An 11,773-nucleotide genomic window follows, 5' to 3' on the forward strand; every position below is an offset into this window, starting at 1 on the left:
CTTTATATCTTTCAATGCTGGTGAGGGGCTTGGAACACAAGCCCTATGAGGAGAGGCTGAGGGAGCTGGGGCTGCTTAGCCTGGAGAAGAGGAGACTCAGGGGTGACCTTATTGCTCTCTACAACTACCTGAACGGGGGTTGTAGACAGGCACAGGTTGGTCTCTTCTCCCAGGCAGCCAGCACCAGAACAAGAGGACACAGTCTCAGGTTGTGCCAGGGGAGGTTCAGGCTGGAGGTCAGGAGGAAGTTTTACACAGAGAGAGTGATTGCCCACTGGAATGGGCTGCCCAGGGACGTGGTGAAGTCACCATTGCTGGAGGTGTTCAGGAGGAGACTTGATAGGGTGCTTGGTTGCATGGGTTAGTTGGTTGGGTGGTGTTGGATGATAGGTTGGACGCGATGATCTTGAAGGTCTCTTCCAACCTGGTCTGGTCTGGTCTGGTCTATTCTATTCTATTCTACTCTATTCTATTCTATTTATTCCATTCTATTCTGTTCTATTCTATTTTTGCTCAATCTCAGACACCTGCCTGGGAATCCTCTCCAGAACAGTGCATCTCTAGTTACAAAGCCTCAATCCCATGAAATAGGTCTTTAATATATCAGAATCCAGACTGTTCTCTGTTATTTGGTAATTCTCTGTTACAGAAACATGCATATTGGCTTTAAACAAATTACACTTTCTGGTCTGGGAGAACATTTTAAGATACCAGTTATCTGCTGTGTCCTTCTGCCATAAAAAAAACTAATAAAAAAATTACAAGTTCTTAGACTTCTGCTTAATATCTGCATATAGAAACAAGTCCTAGCTGTGACTGATTAAATCTTCTGTAGTAATTCAAAGCAGATTTTATGTGTATGAATGTACGATTATAGCAAAGGTACTGTTGTAGGTGGTTTTGGTGGTGTTTGGGTTTTTTTTGGTTGGCTTTTATTATTTTAATTAAAGATGCCTTTGGAAAAAAAAAATAACAAGAAGTTAGATAATGACATGGTTTAGTGGTAGTTTTGGCAGTGTTGGTTTAACAGTTAGATCAGGTCTTAAAAATCCTTTCCAACCTAAATGATTCTATGTTTCTCTGCCACTTCCTCCTTTTTCCCTTTTTTTTTTTGTAACTATGGAAATTTATTTTAAAGAATATAAGACTGAATGGTAAATTCAGATAATTTAAGAACCCTTTCATCTCTCAGTCCCTATTTCCCCAATTTCTTTCCTTCCTCTTCTTCCACCTCTTACTGGTTTTGATGTCTTTCCTTTTCAGCGTTAATTCATACTCTCAGAATCTAATGAAATAAGCGGCTGCCTGCCCGAGTGTAAAGGAGACAAGATGGCATGGGAACAGTTAATGAGGGCTAGCATGGAAGTGACTTTGCTTTCCTAGCTTTATGATAACTGTTCTTAGGGCAGTGGCTTAAAGGCTTGCTCCAATCCTTTGTAGGCTGTTCCTCAGCCAGCAAAATTGAGATGGTATCGCTTGCACTACACAGTAACCAAAATCTGAGAATATGTTCCTTTCCATTCAAAATTTTACTGCAACATTGTGAATAGTTCATTGTCTCACTCCCCTCTTCTCTCTCCTGCCATTCAAATGCTGCTGTAATAAGCCATTCTACAAAAAAAAAAAAGAAACAACCCAAAAAAACACCAAAAAGAGTTAAAACCAGGCTAATCTAATCTGATCTGCTCGAAAAGCAAGGTGAAAAGGGATTAGCTATGGAGATTTATTCTCGGCTTCTATTAATTTCTTAGGCTGTGTACTTGAATTTTCTCCTCTGTCTCCCTCTTTTTTGTTTGTTTTGAAACAACTTTTTCTTCCTCTTTCCCGGCTCTGGGCAAGGGCAAGGTGGAGGAGGGACCTGCTGAACACGAGTTGCTGGTGAAACCCCATGGAGCGGGTTGCTGCCAGGGGCAGGAAATGGAACACATGCCTTCCACCAAGGCACATTTCTTTCTCTAATCAGATCAGCAGTCATGCAGAGAGAAGTGGCACTGACAAAACATCAAGAAATCAATCCTTGCATGCACACAGGTTCCAACTGGAGCTATGGATGGATTTCTGACACAGAGAGGAAATGGCCATGGCCAGAATTGTGTTGTACATCATGATTACAGCTGCAAGGAACACTTCATTTAACCCAAAGAGTGGCAAGCCTTTAGACTGTGAGTACCTGTCCCAAGATGCCTAATGGAAAGTTAAAGTGAACTTAATTAGCAGCTTCAGCTCATTGTGTTTCTTGTCATGCTGTATTACTGCTCTGAGGAATACCTGTTCTGCAGAGAATTGGCTCAAAGGCTGCTAAGCTTTAAATAACTCAGCTGCACTCATTTATAAGCTTTCACATTATTACTTTAGCAACTAAATATATATACAAATATTACATATTTTTGCCAAGCTTGAAATGATGGTTTCCTCTTTTTTAACTCTAAGTTCCATGCTGGAGTTTGGCAATAGAGTGCACTCTTCATACATCCCAGTGCAAAGAAGGAAGCAGAGATGCCCTTATAGCTGTTGTTGGTATGCTTTGCATGTAGCTCTGGCTGCTGCCTTGCTGCAGCACTGTAGTAACATAAAACACCCCATTTCCTAGATTCCACAGTTTATATATTTTACATAGAAGATGAAAGCCATTGGAATTTGTCCTAGATTAGCTCCCTGAAATGAAAAGGACTGGGAGTATGTTTCTGTTCCTTCAGGCCAGAAAAATTCAGAGATAAAAATTTCATAGCAACAACACTGTAATATCATAGTTCCAGGGACCCCTGAAGTAAGGCATGTTCCAGTGCAAGGTTCAGAATAACATAATAGAGAGCACAGAAACAGTTAAAAAATCAGTTAAGGGGTTACTTCACTGTAGAACAGTCATTTGTTTAGCTTTGATACTCTGGCATTTAACTGCTCTTAGCAAAATGCTAATATTTTCACCACACTAGAACATCTTGCAAGAAAATTCTTTGAGAAAGAAATTATGTTTTAAAACTACAAATTTGAAGTTTAGTAGTAAATAATGATGAAAGATCAGAAGAGTTACGAAGTCTCTCCCAGATAAAGGAAGGGAATGATTAAGTCTGTTAAACAAGAGCGATTAAAGTGATATGTAGAAGATTATACATCTATCTGTTCATGAAGCAACGTGACATGAAAAATACTGAGAATGATTCTGGTTTTCTTTAATCTGTTTTCAAAACTGTGATATCTAACATGGAGTGCATCTTCTTAAATCAATTTGTGAAACTCACTGCTGCATGATACTGCTCAAGGCACTAAAATCTAGTAAAAGACCAAATAATTTTTGTCGGTGAATGGAACTATGATAGGTGAGACAAAGGATCTGAGACCTCTGTGTGACAAAGCATATGCTGGTTGAATTTGCTGTTTGACAGTCTGTTTTACAGCTACCCCTTGTATTGTTACCTGTATCATCCTGATGTAAACCATGCTGCTGCTGTCAGCAAGGGGAGGCCATGCCACCTGGCTGTAAGGAAATTACACAACAAGCTTCTTTTCCTGATCTAGATAAGTGCACGTGTGCCAGCTACAAACAGCTACTTGTGTGGAGCTTTCACATCTTTGGAGGCCTCTAACATTGCCAAATACAACTTCAACAATTCTCTTTTAGAAACAAAAGGATTAATTTTTATGAACATTTTGAGATGTAAGATATCACCATTTAGCATTTGTTATTTGATGCTCATCATCCTACCAGGTGCTTGCATATGTGGGTGTGAATAGCACATGCAAAACTTTGCTTTTCTCTTCAGACTAAACACAATCTTAATTAAATCTACAAATGCATGGAAATTCTGGATTGAAGCTGAGGGTCCTTTCCCGTGCATCCTAATGCTTTGGGCATAAAGAAAGGCTGCTGGAACAGCTAGTTGTGTACTTGACACAAAGCATCCTATCCATGGGCTCTAATAGTTGGAGATCAATTTGATAGCTAATTACTTCCAGCCCTGGTGAAGGCTAACTCTGAACCTGATGTAGCTTACTGATTATATCAGTGCCGTAGCCATTGAGAATACATCACAGTGACAGCACATATTATTACCCTTTCTCTAAAATATATCCATGACAATTAACTATCTACCTCTTAATAGCTCTATTTTGCATTACTGTGGAGAGTGAACTATCTGTTAAGGAAGCAGGGGCCCTAGAACAGGCATACAATGGTATATTCTGATCTACTGAAACCAAACATGCACAGTACACATAATTGTGTTGATCTGCTGTTGATAAAAGCAATATATTAAAGTACACTGCTACAGTACTTGGACTACCTCCTCAGTATCTGGAGTGGCTGAATGGACTGCAGTAGAGATGGTCTGAAGAAAAATCCTAACAGTGCTGGAAGATTTTTTTTTTCAGATGTGTAACCTTTAACATCACCTTACCTGTTACATCCTTTCTTTTAATGCTGTGAAGATTTTGGGGTCTGACAATTGCAAATGTAAACTATCTAATCTGGATGGGTTTTAATACAGTGTGAAGTCTCACTCCTGCTATCTGATGGCTTGGTGTACGCCTATTAGTTTTGGAATAGGTTATTTTTATTACTCACTTTTCTTCCTCTATCTCCAGGCAGAATAAATATAAATTCACGTTTTAAAGAGGGGAGGAGGCAGCAGGCAAGAGAAAGAGAGGCTAGCAGTCAGTCAGCTCAGCATGCCAAGGCTCATCCCAAAGCAATTTTTTACAGCTGCATTTTAAACTCGCTCAAAAAAGAAAAAAAATCGAGAAGGGTTTATAAGGGAGAATTGAACCATCCCTCAACAATAGAAGAGCAGCTGGGTACTGCTAGAATATCAGAGGTTGCTGAGCATTGCAGTTTGAATGAAACTGTCTGCCCAACTTTAAAAGAAGATGTCAAGAGTAGACCCCCTCTTGCTGAAAGGAGGGAGAAAAAGCCTTATTGATCCGTCTCACTGGTAACAGATAGGAATCAAACCAAAAGTATATTCTCTAGCACTCTAGTTAGATAAATGTCAAGAGCTGCAATTGATCTGGAGTTTGCTGCAAAACTTCATGGGTGTACAGTGTAAGGAATGACATTCTCTAGAGAGATTTTTGTCACTTTTTTTGTGAGAAACCACATTCATACAGAAACCTGCCTGAAGGATGGGTGCTAAAACATGTGACACAGGTAAGAGTCAGCAGAACTGGGCAGAATTCCCTAGTTTTTCCTCAGGAGGGAAGAAACAATTGTATTAGTTCTGGTCTAGGATTTGGCCTATTTGCTCAGTTTTTCTACAAAGCACAGGTTTACCTCAATTGTAGGCAGTCTTGTTTTGAGATGCTTCTATAAGAATAACTGCAATGAGCAGCTCACTCTGTGAAATCTGTTAACTGTGATTTAACAAATAGTTATTGATTTATCCTTCATTCTGGGGAATGAGGTAGAGAAGCCTTTCCTCATAGGTAGTATGGAGTTGAGTGGTGGCAGGACCAAAACGCTCATGCAGTAGAATGAATATTTATTCTGCCCATCAATCAAGGCAGGCTGAAAAACATCTCAGGATTGCCACAATCTGGATATTATTGATAGCAATGTAAGGATTGCATTGATTCTGGTGGTAGCACATTTATCAGTTTATGAACGGGCATCTTATCATCCAGAACTGCAGAGTCAAAGTTTGGACTTAACCAGACAAAAAGCAGCACAAACCCATCTCTGCCCCGTAATTGTATCCAATATATATATATGTAAAAAAAAAAACCAACCCAGGAGTTTTATAAAAATCTATTTAAAAGATATTTAAAACTAAAGATAACAATTGTTAGAATTACATGAGCAGCATGGATTAATAGTGACCTGGCAGTGCTTGGTTAGTGGTTGCACTTGACAATCTGGAAGTTCTCATCCCAGCAGAAGTATTCTGTGATTCTTTGAATTAGAGCCTAATCTCCAAATGCAGATCAGTTTTCACATGCTCTGAATTTTATGCAACAATGTCAGCAAAAACATAGTTATTTTTGCATTCAAAGAACCCAAAAATATAAATGGAGTGTTTTTAATATGAGATGGTATTTGCATAAAAATTATTATATTTGTAGTAAAAAAAATGGGTCAAGAACCATGTGTGTCCTTGATAATAATTTGTAAAGTATCTGTTACCATTCTGGACTAAAAATGACAAAACATCCATACAGTCATTCTCTATGGTACAGCAACATAAAAGTATTGATAAAGCTCCAGATAAAGTAAGGAGTTAACAAGGAGATATGCAAAATAGACATAGCATATGTCATGGAGTGGCTGTTGCTCTTACCTCTCTGATGGCAGAAGCAGGTGGAGCAAAGGCATTCATAGAACACATCCTGCCTCCTGAGAGCACAAAGCAGATGCAATTTGATGTTTTTTTTGTGGTTTGACCAAGCTTATCCAACCAATGTCATAGAATAATGGAATGTTCTGGGTTGGAAGAGACCTGTAAAGGTCATCAAGTCCAACCACCCTTCAGTGAGCAAGGAGATCTTCAAATCAAGTTGTGCAGAGCCCCAAACAACCAGACCTGAAATATTTCCAGGGATCAGGCATCTCCCACCTCTCTGGACAACCTGTGCCAGTGTCTCATCACTCTTAGTTGTAAAATAACAGAACAATGTGCATTAGGGCCCTGGGCTGCAGGACAGGAATTAAAAGGCAAGGGGGATCACAAAACTACACATTTCCAGAATTGGAAAAACCTGAGCTCTATATTTGTGGTGTGGAGATGTACATGGAATAGAATAGAATTAACCAGGTTGGGAAGGACCTTTGAGATCATCGAGTCCAGCCTATCTTCCAACACTATCTAATCAATTAAACCATGGCACCAAGTGTTGCATCCAGTCTCTTCCTAAACACCTCCAGTGATGGTGACTACCTAGGCAGCCCATTCCAATGGCCAACAACTTCTTCCTAACATCCAGCCTAAACCTCCCCTGGTGCAGCTTGAGACTGTGTCCTCTTGTTCTGGTGCTGGTTGCCTGGGAGAAGAGACCAACCCCCACCTGGCTACAACCTCCCTTCAGGTAGCTGTAGACAGCAAGAAGGTCTCTTATGATGATTACACAGTAAATACATGTGAATTTTCACTTTGGGGGGAGTTGGCATTGTTCTAAAATAAATAGAAGAAACAATTAAAAATGCTTATTATTGTACATATATACAAATATGTGTGTGTGTGTGTGTGTATATTTACATATATTTATTTTTTTCAATAGATTAAAAGAATACCAGGTTGGAAGTGACCTCAAAGATCATCTAGCCCAACCTTACAGGATAAGAATACAGCTGAAATGAGATGGCCCACCACCCTGTCAAGATGGGCCTTGGAATGATCTAATGTACTTATTTATATTTGTACTCATCCAGTTAGTGCTAATGTATGCAGTGAAGGGAAAATAAAACACCTCTGTGTGGACAGAGAGAGCAAGAGTGGTTTTTGAAAGCATTTAAAATCTTCTAAAATGTCTTATCTCTAGAATGAGTTACTTCATCCTTTGTTATTCTTCAATTCACTCCTTTCTCAGAAGAAATGTTTTTAGGGGGAAAGTGAATAAATCAGATAATAAGAACTGGGAGGATTAAACACTGATACCTCAGAGCAAGAGGATCTTTCTCATTCTGTCACATCTTTCCAGGGGTAAAAAAGGTCTTCAAGCAAAGTCCACAGCTCTAAGCACTTTCAGATCTTACCAGGAGCTGTATATATTCACATTGCTGACCTACATATAGGTATTTGTTCTCAGCTTCAGAGGTTTCAACTTCTTACTAGGATTCCTTCTTTTGGTTAAATGAACAACAAATCTATCTGCAGGTTTTCTGTTTTGTTTTAAGTATATGGTTATTTAAAGTGTGGCAACATCTCCAGTTGAATTATCCCTCAGGAATGATTGATCCTGACTTCAGGGGCTTTAATTCATGAAGGAGGTATGCACACTATCTAGAAAAAAAATAAAATATGGAGCATTTAGTATAATTATATATCTGTTTTGACCATATAATTTGTGGATGTATTTAATGACTGATAAAATGTGCCTAGGTGGTATTGGGAAATTAAAGCAGTCCCTAAATAAATAAAAAAACCAATGTTTTTTCTTAACCAAATACAATGACACATGTGGCAAGTTTAATATATTTTGCCCTTTTTTCCAAATGGAGTAAAACAAATGTCAGATGTATGGATGTTCTCACACCCTGCAGTGGCATTGCACTCCATAGTCTGTCAGTAAAGAAAGATAACAGTTCCTCAGCCTTAAGTAGAAAGCATAACTTTCATGTTATCATAGTATCATTCAGGGTTGGAAGGGATCACAAGGATCATCTAGTTCCAACCCCCCTGCCATGGGCAGGGACACCCCACACTAGATCAGGCTGGACAGAGCCTCATCCAGCCTGCTCTTAAACATCTCCAGGGATGGAGCCTCAACCACATCCCTGGACAACCCATTCCAGGGCTTCACCACTCTCATGGGGGAGAACCTCCTCCTCATATCCAGCCTGAATCTCCCCACCTCCAGCTTCATTCCATTCCCCCTAGTCCTATCACTACCTGAGATCCTGAGAAGTCCTTCCCCAGCCTTCTTGTAGGCCCCCTTCAGATACTGGAAGGCCACAATTAGGTCACCTCGGAGCCTTCTCTTCTCCAGACTGAGCAGCCCCTGATGTTACATCAGAATTATTAATAGACCTCAAAAAAGTTGTGAGCCTTTTGTGAAGGACCAGAGGACTCTATCCTTTGAGAATCTAAAGGACTCTGGAACAACTGACATGGAACTCTTGGCAACTCCTTTCCCTAAGGAACGTCCTTAGTATGATATACATACATTCCCTAAAGAGTTAATTTCTGCACCAGAGCGAGATTAAGACCAAGCAATGAAAGAAAAACACAGTAAGAAGTGTCTGAGAGGAAAAAGACCACATAAAAACTCAGCTTCTGCAAAGCCAAAGAAAATGAGCTTTGTTTCATGAAAATTTGAAAATATAATGAATAGCAGAGCACTTATTTGCCAGCTGAATGACTGCTAAATATAGCCTTTCCATCAGAAGCTTCTCAGATAGTGAATCTCTAGATAAATGAACAACCTGCTTCTGCCCTGATGATGCCTTTATCTTTAAAATTCAATTCTTCAAAATATTCTTTTTATTCTTTTAAATATTCTTTTTACTCTTTAAATCAACTGCTAACAGAGTTCACTGGCTGGCTGGGCCAAATGAAAGCCACTTCTGAGCTGACCACTCCCAGGTTAGACTTCTCTCTCCAGCAAATCATTTTTCTAGCCATAATGGTTTGATTCTCTCTCAGCCATGAATTGATGTAGAATGGGAAAGAAAGGGCTTAGGACTTGAAATTACAAATGTTTTCCCCCTTACTAAATTCACTGAGGCAAGGATTAAACATCAGAGCAAATTTTGATAATGATTCATGAGATACTGCTACCCTCCCTCTCTCCATGGTTGCTCCATTCCTTATACACATCAATGTGGTCTTTTATTGCTATTTAATAATAAATGGTATTTTGTTTGCCTACCTGACATTTTTATTAACTTCACTTTGGTGTGTATGTGCACATGTTTCTCCAGGCATGATTTCTCTCCAACACCCCCCAAATAAAAGTAAGGGGGAGAAGGAAAAAAGCACAGCTTTATTTGAAGAGAATTTGTCCCTAATCTGTTGCAGCTGCAGGGGACCATTCGGCCAATTAAACAGAACAGGCTTTGGCTCCCTCCCAAATGAGGTGACCACATGTTCCACTTGGATTGGTCACCTCAGGGGAATGCTGGGTCACAGGGGCATCTGGTTGTCATTTCCTCTCTGGTCAGCATGAGGCAAGCAAGGAGGGAAAAATGTACATTTTCTTTATCTCATGTCATGTCCTGCAACATCGAAAGGTTCAGCAGAATCTGGTCAGAGTAGGAGAGTTTTCTATAATGTGGTGCAGTCTGGGATTTGGGAAAAGAAACCATAAACTTGGTATCATCGAATCATAAAATCAGACAGGGTTAGAAGGGACCACAAGGATCATCTAGTTCCAACCCCCCTGCCACGGGCAGGGACACCCCACACTAGATCAGGTTGGCCAGAGCCTCATCCAGCCTGCTCTTAAACATCTCCCAGGATGGGGCATCAACCACATCCCTGGACAACCCATTCCAGGGCTTCACCACTCTCAGGGTGAAGAACTTCCTCCTCATATGCAGCCTGAATCTCTCCACCTCCAGCTTCATTCCATTCCCCCTAGTCCTATCACTACCTGAGATCCTGAGAAGTCCCTCCCCAGCCTTCCCGTAGGCCCACTTCAGATACTGGAAGGCCACAATGAGGTCACCTCGGAGCCTTCTCTTCTGCAGACTGAACAGCCCCAACTCCTTCAGTCTGTCCTCATGGGAGAGGTGCTCCAGCCTTCTGATCATCCTCGTGGCCCTTCTCTGGACACATTCCAGCACGTCTGTATCCCTCTTGTACTAGGGGCTCCAGAACTGGACACAGTACTCCATGTGGGGGTCTCACCATAGCTGAGTAGAGGGGGGTTTGATTAACTTTAGGGTGTCATTAAAAGAAGAGACTGAGATGGGATCTTATCAATTCTTATCACTATCTAAAGGGCAAGGGTCAAGACGATGGTGCCCATTGTTAGGACAAGAGGTACTGGGCACACCCTGGAGTCCAGGAATCTCTATCTGACCACGAGGAAAACTTCTTTCATGTGAGAATGCTGGAGCACTGAAACAGGCAACCCAGAGAAGTTGCAGAGTCTCCTTTTCTGTAGAGATATTCAAAACCCTTCTACACATGGTCCTGGGCAACCTGTTCTGGGGTTGGACTAAATGATATCCAGAGATCCCTTTCAACTCCTGTGATTCTGTGATTAACTTATCTCTGTCTCTCTGCTACCATAGTATAATCACAACATTTCTGTTAATGTAAAGGAATTTTGGTAAGTTTATGATGTTTTAAGTGACTGGAGAGACTCTTTCCCATGTAGAAAATATGCCACAAGGCCACACATCCTTCTATTACAAACAAGTGATAGGTTAAGAGCTGTTAGGTACTAGAGGTTTGATATAAATGTAAGAAGACATTGTGATCTCCAGTGTCTCAGATAAGTTTTGTAATCTTATGCTCAGCAAATAGTGCAGATCATGAATTATGAACAATTTCACAAGCTGATCTGTAGCTTAATTGACTCCCAAACTGTCCATACACCTAGAGCTGAAGAGAAATGCAGGCTGCCGGAGTGTATTGGTTAAATCAATACAGAGAGTCATCGCAGCGAGGTTCTCTTCAAAAAATCAGAAACATCTGGTTTCAACTAAACTCAGGCACTAATAAACTAATGCTCATCACGAAAAGGGAAATGCCTCAATGAACTAGCCAGGTCAGTGAACTCTTTTTCCTCTGAATGTGGCTGGCCCCCAGTTTTCAAACTGTTGTTAACACAGACTGGTTATTTAGCTTTGTTAATGAAGCGGCATTGATGGTGGAAAGGTTTTCTTGATCTGTAGCTTTCATCTTCTCTGTACAATGAATTTAAAGTTGTAACATTTCCATTCCAGGGCACTGACCATTGAGGTAGCTAAAGATCCATGGACAAGTCTCTGTACGGCAGCTGAGGTGACGAATGTGTTTTCTTAGCTAGGGTAAGAGCAGCTGCTGCTCCTGAAGGGGCTCTGAGGCCTATGCAAAATTATTTGAGTGAAAGAAAGAACACATAGAGCAGCTGATGAACCATGGCCACCTCCTTGTAAGCCTGAGTCTTGATCAGAGGCCACAGAGAAAGCCATGGG

At 40.6% G+C, this 11,773-nt stretch overlaps 1 long non-coding RNA gene across 1 annotated transcript in view; it reads left to right on the forward strand.

Moving 5' to 3' along the window:
- LOC137444707 (uncharacterized) overlaps positions 1-7,375 on the forward strand; it is a 28,359-nt gene extending 20,984 nt beyond the window's left edge. The window contains exon 3 of the long non-coding RNA XR_010988219.1: positions 7,207-7,375. This is a non-coding gene — a long non-coding RNA (uncharacterized lncRNA). The remainder of the gene's footprint in view (positions 1-7,206) is intronic.
- The last annotated feature ends 4,398 nt before the right edge of the window (positions 7,376-11,773 follow it).

The sequence above is a fragment of the Melanerpes formicivorus genome, unplaced genomic scaffold (genome assembly GCF_026170545.1).
Source record: "Melanerpes formicivorus ecotype bairdi unplaced genomic scaffold, bMelFor1.0.p_v2 SCAF_12, whole genome shotgun sequence".
NCBI lineage: Eukaryota > Metazoa > Chordata > Aves > Piciformes > Picidae > Melanerpes > Melanerpes formicivorus.